The sequence below is a fragment of the Morone saxatilis genome, unplaced genomic scaffold (assembly GCF_004916995.1).
Source record: "Morone saxatilis isolate NCDOM2014 unplaced genomic scaffold, NCSU_SB_2.0 Contig24, whole genome shotgun sequence".
Classification (NCBI taxonomy): domain Eukaryota; kingdom Metazoa; phylum Chordata; class Actinopteri; family Moronidae; genus Morone; species Morone saxatilis.
The window spans coordinates 566,477-573,884 of record NW_023339807.1 but is presented as its reverse complement, the minus strand read 5'-3'; positions in this window follow the sequence as shown (position 1 = coordinate 573,884).

Below are 7,408 nucleotides of genomic sequence, written 5' to 3'. Positions count from 1 at the left end.
TACCTGAATAAAATGGCAGATTTCTCTGAGTTCTATCAAGTTTAGTCCTGAAAACAGCCTTAAAACACCATCAAACAACACAATCTGTGGTCAAATGATGATATTCTTTCCATCAGTAATTACACAGCAAAATACGACTATTAATATGAACCGATTCAACCTTAATGTGTGCCATTTGCCTATGCCATTGTTGATACTGTGTACTGTATGTGCCACAAAATGCAAGCAAGCATATTACAGCATTAATTCTTTTCTGCAAAGATGATATCAGAGATAACAAACCCTGCTGCACCAACTTTTTACACTTTGTTGAGATGTCATGTTTTATAAGTACAGACATTTTCTAGGAATTTTTTCTTATTTATTTTATTCTTGTGTGCAGGTCTTTCTGTGCCCATGAACTGTTGTTGACATGTAAGACCTACAGTGAGCAATATCTAACATGACATTACAAAAACACAAGACAACATTCAAGGCCTTTCAACGTGCATTTGATTTTGGGATTAAGCTCCATATTTAATTTTAGGATTGACCCCTGCACAAAGGAGTGGTTCAGTCTTACCTTGTTGAAAAAAGGGTCAAAGGTCATGGACCAGGAGAAAGATGAAGGAGGACGTTCACTTCTGACACGCAGAGACAAATCAAACTGAATATCAAACTGAATAACTGACCAAACTCTTTCTATTAATGAAGTATGTTGACCTCATGATAAGAACTTACTCTTGTTTCCGAGAATTAACCTTCAAGCTCAACAATTCAAGTGAGATCATACAGTCCAAATGTCTAATTTAAAGCTATTTCTGTCTATAAAAAAGTGTTGGCCCCAGATAAATATCAGCCTTTAAAACTGCACGAGTCAAACAGCAGCAGGACCTTCTCAAATAGAAAGGACAGAGCATTGAAATGGAACATATTAGTGATGACAAACTGAACCAACATCCCGTGCACTGTGCACACTTGACGAACTCATGTGTTGCATTAAAGTGGCGTCTTGATTAACTCTTACTGAGAGTGAATGGTTACAGTCATCTCAGTGTGGGAAAGTGCCTCACCAATCCAGGCTGGAAGTTTTTTTTATTATTGGTGGGAAAGTAGGCCGACTTTGACAGGAAATGGAAACTGCAGAAGCGTAGCGGTGCAGCCACGGTCATCAGATTGCAGAAGGAAGTGCAGCTGTACTTATCGCACATGGCTGAATTTCAAACGCTTTGGGAAAGTTACTCAACTGGGTTAACAAACCTGGAAAGTATGGCTGTTGTGGGCAAGCTTTTCATGTTCGATTGTATTTCATGATCTTCAACATGTTAAATTCATCATAGTTAAAATGAGAGAAAGAATGAGGGAGAAGTCAGTTTTTCCATTCTCTCATTACGTTGACCTCAGCTTTGGTGAACTAGGCGCCCATACTGTAATGTAGAACAAGAGAGGAGCGGAGTGCTGGGGCTTGGGAGGGAAGGGGGTGGAGGAAAGGATTGTCTTTGAATTCAGAGTCAGTTAAAAAAATGTTGAAACATAGTTGAAATATACATATATATACAGGGTTGGAGGGTTACTTTAAAAATGTAATCTGATACAATCACTAATTACCTGTTAGAAAATGTAGTCAGTAACCTAATCCAAGTATCACAATATTAAAGTAACTTGATAACTTTCCATTAATTTTAGATTACCTTAACACCAAATATGCAAATAAAAAAAGAGAAAATAAAAGTCAATAAGAAGTATTGATGCAGGTGTATTCCATAAGACAACAGAACAATGGACCTTTGAAAAGAAAATGGAAAGTTTGGCCAGCCACTGTAGTTTAACCCAGGGGTCCTCAACCTTTTGAAACTGAAAGTCCCCCTGGAATGGAACAAATGAGGAATCATCTTGAAATGTCAAAGTGATGCTATGAAAATAATTAATATAGACAAAGATAATAAACTTAACAACAAGACTAGCTAGCTATCCAGCCATACCATTGTCCCCAAATGAATATCAAGACAAAGCAGATTAGTCCATAACAAAAAAAAAGAAAAAAAAAAGGCGAATTGGTCCAGTAATATGTGAGATTAGCTGCGGACAGATACACACACCGATACACGGACACACACACGCAACCAAATGCATCACCCAAAATGAACACTGCTCTTCACAGTCACCTCCCTCCCTCTGACCTCTCCTTGTCTTACATCGCCACACTTCTCTTTCTACATTAAATTCTACTGTTTATATGGCCATATAAATAGATCATAACAGAACATAAGTGAGTCCCAGCTCTATGATTAATCTCTGCCTGATGCAAGATCTGTTTCCTAATGCTGACTGGGAAACCTTTCTCCCTCCAGCAACAACTGAAACTAGGTGGCCGATAAAAACCCATGTCTGTGATGTCAGAGGGTATTTCTGCACTGTTCCCAGAATCACAAGGTTATACTTTCCCTATGTGCTATTCTGTCAAAGTCACAGCTCTGGCAGTGGAAGTCTTGATTTACCTCAATGAGTAGAAAACATGTAAGTTGGAAGGTATTTTTAGAGTTCCTTCACACCAAAACTTCATCCACATTTCAGGTCATGTTAAATTAAGTTTTATAACTAGGTTCGGAAACAAAGACCACGCCCTGCACTTATCTCATTTCCACTCAAACTTACTCTAGCACACCTTATCCGTTCACTCCCTCCTTGGGCTCTGTATACACTGTTTGGTGTTTGTTAGCTCTGGTCTCAGTGAACGCTAAAACGTTATATAATTTTTGTGTTTTACTCGTTACCAGGGTTTGTTTCCGCTTAAGATTGAATACTTGTAACTTGTTTCTATCTAAACTATCTATAGGCTACTTTTGCTGTCTGTTTAGCATCTTTTCGCTATTGTTCAAAAGTTTTTCATTACCGCTTACTTCATTAGCATTAGCAGCTTTAGCTATTGGCTTTTTCTCCCCTGCGTTCCTCTCCTACTGTTCCTGCTTCAGGTGTGCCAGATTTTCAGTTATTTCCTCGCCGTCTCTCTTTAATTTGATACTGGTACAATGTATTAAGTGTGTGTTTATTTCTACAGTTTGTGGCGCTGGAGGCGAGGCGTTAGTAAGATGTTAGTGAGGAATTGTACTGCACCACTCAGAGATATCTTTTAAGCCACTATAGTTGTTTGGTAGTGTGCCAGCCTTAGTAGCGTGGCGGTCTCGACCCGATTTTTAGTAGCTCTGTTAGCTTCATTCCTCCGGTAATGTTTCCGCACTGTTGTGTTCGACCCGTAGTTGGTATTCTAGGCAGTTTGGGGGACAGGGAGTCTGGGTGACTGAACGGATTGTTTTTTTTGTGAAGAATAAATACCGCTGAGCCCACCAGTTCACCCAGAGAGCCGTGTCACGTTTCTAATATAGATTGAGTTTTTTCCCCGCTGAGGAATACAATCCTGATTTATTAGACAGCTGCGCATAGTCAGATATATCTGAGTTTAGGTGAAGCCAGCAGCGCACAGTTAAGGTATCCCTGGGGCCAGAAGCGGGCGAGCATTTGAGATATATTTAAAAAGTGCTTGGCTAAAGATAGTTTTTTGCGATAAATATAGTAACGTATTGTTTATCGCCACGTCTGGGAAGTAATGACACCTCCGGAGGTCACTTAAGATATTAGATGTGGTTTCGTTTTGTGTGTATTAAGCCATAAAATATGTCAGACTCCGTAAACGTTTTCTCTCTGGACCCCCTGCCCAATTGACCAGTGATGAACATGGTATGTGACCGCATGTCGTCATTCCCACCGCTGGCTGTCGAGGTGGTGTCCAAAAAACGATGTGGGGCTTTTCAATAATTGAATATAACTGGCAGCCTTTTTGGGGAAACCGTGGTCTGATTTATTTGGAGAGATCGTTTGCCATCATTCCCACTTTTGGATGGAGGGCTCTCTTACCAGGTATTAGTCCGAAGTCTATTTCTAAAACCTTACAGTCGCAGAGTTGGGGAGGAGCAGAGTTGCTGTCTTAACACAGCTTCTCTGCGCTTCCTTTCTAGTACGAGTCACCCACCCAAGAACTTGTTTTTTCATAGATGGTAGTTTTTTTTTTTTTTTTTTTTTTTTGTGTCTGTCCACTTATATCCACAGAAAATTATTTTAAAGAAATATTCAAGTAGGTCAAACATGAAATCTAATAAAATTAATAAACTAACTCCCCTCAGTTATAGTCTTACCGTAATAAAAAATAAAAAATTTTATTTTTTTATTGGTTAAAGAATGAAAGTGGCTGTTAAATATCAGGTCTCCTGTCGCTAAAGCCCGTTTTAGGGATGAATTAATATCAGATTATTTGATTTTTGATTTACATGTTGTCTTACTGAGACCGTGGTTGTCCCACGAGGAGATTTTGTTAGCCTAAATTGGATATTTTCTAAACTCACCTCCCCGAGTCACATTAATACTCACATCCCCGAGGCACAGGCCGAGGAGGTGGTGTAGCAGCCCATATATGATTCGAGCCGTTTTTAATGGACCCTAAACCGTAGAACTATTTTTTTAATTCATTTGATAAGCTTTGTTGTCTTAGTCCTTTCTCTCACCAAAACTGGAAAACCTGCAGCCTAGAGTTTTTATCAAGTTTAGTCCTTTTTTAAATGCATAGTATAGAAGTTAATTATTGTAGGTGAATTAATATCCATTTATTTTTTTTTTTTTTTTTATTGGATTTGAAAATGACAGCCTTAAGTTAATGCATTTTTTTCCATTAATAGACTCAATTGGCTTTGTCAGGTGTAATAAACCCAACTCCCATTGTTTTTAATCACACGTCTCTGACCTCGTTCTAATCAATTTGTTGCATTGATATTGAACATTTGATAGTTCTTCCCACATATCTTCTCCTATATCTTGATCATTAATTTTAATAACTTTTGATTCATACTATTAGTTAATTATTTATAGCCATTTAGGCAAAACTTCTACAGCAGTATGTGTTCTATTTGCTACAGTGCTGTAGCTAATTTAGGAGGAGATTCCTTCAGTGTTTTTCAATTCCAATTGCTTCTCTATGTCTGAATTTAATCAGTATTTTCTATTAATTAGTGCTCAGTCTGTCGATCTGGTAGTCACGTGACGCGATGCGAGAGAAGCAGCGGGATGTATTTGTGCGCATTCCGCAACTGCATTTGCGGTGCCTTTATCATTTTTTATTATTAACATTTAGGTGCCAATATACTACCATCCAGGTCATATTGGGTTTTAATTAAAGAGGGTGCAGAAATGTCCCAAACCTTTGAAGTCTGCGGCTGCGGGGATATTGTTAGGTCGACTATTTAAGGTCACACCCGGGGCCGACGCATGTTAATCAAGGTGCAAAGATGGAGCCTGACGAGCCTCGAGCGCCTGGCCAGCGATCCGCACGCAGGGAGACCAGACCAGACGCAATACTGGCCAGGTTTTCTGAGAGGTGAGTCAGACCGGGGATGGGTATTGGCGAGCCGCGAGGAATAAAGCAAGCTAAGCTGGGAAAACCCCTACTATTAATGCGTTTCTTCCCCGAAACTTCTCCCAGAAGGCCACTCAGAGAAGCGCGAAGCAAAATTCAGTGGTATTTGCAAGAAGAAAATCTGCATGAGGCGGGGGTGTTTAAGGATCGTTGTTCCGGCTAAAGCTGAGAATCGAGGCCGGACGGGGTGAGAAGGCCTTTTGAGCTGTCCCCGGAGAATCATGGCTTTCATTGACGCTATGCAGGTGAGTACTGATGGGGACTGATTTGTTGCCATTTTCATCCCTAACACACGCCTAACGCTGTAATAGACAGCTGGTGTACGCTCCTTTTCCCGGCAGCGGTGCAGGGGGGCACGACGAGTGGAGCCTCGGCGGACCTGACACGGACCATCGGACTCCCGTTGGAGAGACTTCTGTGGGGGTTTAAATGTGCAAGAGTTCAGGTTTAGGTTTTGCAACACTCTTTTATTTTGTTAGCCTTTAGGGGATGTTGTGAGTTTAGTCTTACAGCCCACTTCTGGTGTAACGGTACTGCCTTTGATAGATGGTTTGTGTTATTAGTAAGTAGGCCAGGGCATGTCTTACAAATAGGTTTAAATGCGTCTCTCCGACTTTGGAATGTAAATGGCTGGGGAGAGCCTGTCAAGGAGAAAAAAGGTCATGACCATGCTCAAGAACAAGAACTATGATGTGGTGTCTTCTCCAGGAAACACATATGTTCAAAAGAGGAGTCTGAAAAGCTCTGTGGCGGAGATGGGTTGGACATAGTTTTTTACAGCATAGGCCTTAGGTAAGAGCAAGGGTGTTATAATTTTAGTTCAGTAAACATTTACAGTTAAATGTCTAAAGCAAATTAAGGATAATTCGGGAAGGATGCATCTATTGTACTGCTGAAATACAGTCGCAGAAGCTAATCTTCTTGGCCAAGCATATACCACCTAATCTGGATGATCAAAATTTTTTTATTCGTCTTGAAATGAAGTTACAACTGCTGCCGATCACGCTGTTGTTCTGGGGAGATTTTTAACTTCCAATGGATCCAGTTTCTTGAGCCACAGTGGGGGCAAGGGTTGCGTAAAGTGCCAAAGGCTTCTGTGACATTGCAGAGAATTTGCAAAATCTTTGGGATTGATAGATATTTGGAGGATTATGACCCTCTGGTAGGGATTATATCATTTTTCTCCACCAGACACACCAAGACTATACCGTTACCCCCAGAAGCGAGAGAAAAAAGTCCTACAGATGGCGTCTGAACTCGTCCAACCTTCTGGCAGGAGCTGTAAATGTAGAATGCTCAGGAATAGAACTAAAATAAGTTTACTTGGAGATCAATTGGCATTCTGTCCCATCCGCGGGTGTCGCGTGGGACGGCCCTAAAGCTGTGAATCAGGGGACGTATTATCACACACACCATCACGCATAAGAAAAGTAAACAACACGGGAGTTGCTAGATATTGGAAAGTTTTATAATATATTAACAGGCTGAAACAGAGTTGAAGCAACAAAGTAACACAGGACGGCATGAGAAAACTGACAAAGTTAAAATATCAGTATAATAATATAGATAACCAAAAAGGTTTGAATTTAATTTATTTAGGGCTAGACAAACATATTTTGAGTCAGGAGACAAAGCAGGAAAGTTGCTTGGCCAGTTATATAAACAGAGGGAGCTGGCCTCCACTATTCCCGGGCTGTTAGGTCACCCGGTCGGGGACTTGCTTACTGCAACCTGTAGATAATTAATCAGGCCCTTTAAAAGAATTTATAGTAATCCTATAGTTCGACATCTACCTCCTAAGTGAAGATAGAATTCATAAGTTTATAGAGCCACTAGGATTCAAAATTGACAGAATGAACAGAGGGATTTTCTAGACTTGGATATTACTATTGAGGAGATTAAAGGGGTGATCCAAGGCCTTTACCGTTCAAGTAAAGGCACCGGGGTCCCGAACGGTTTACTGGGAAT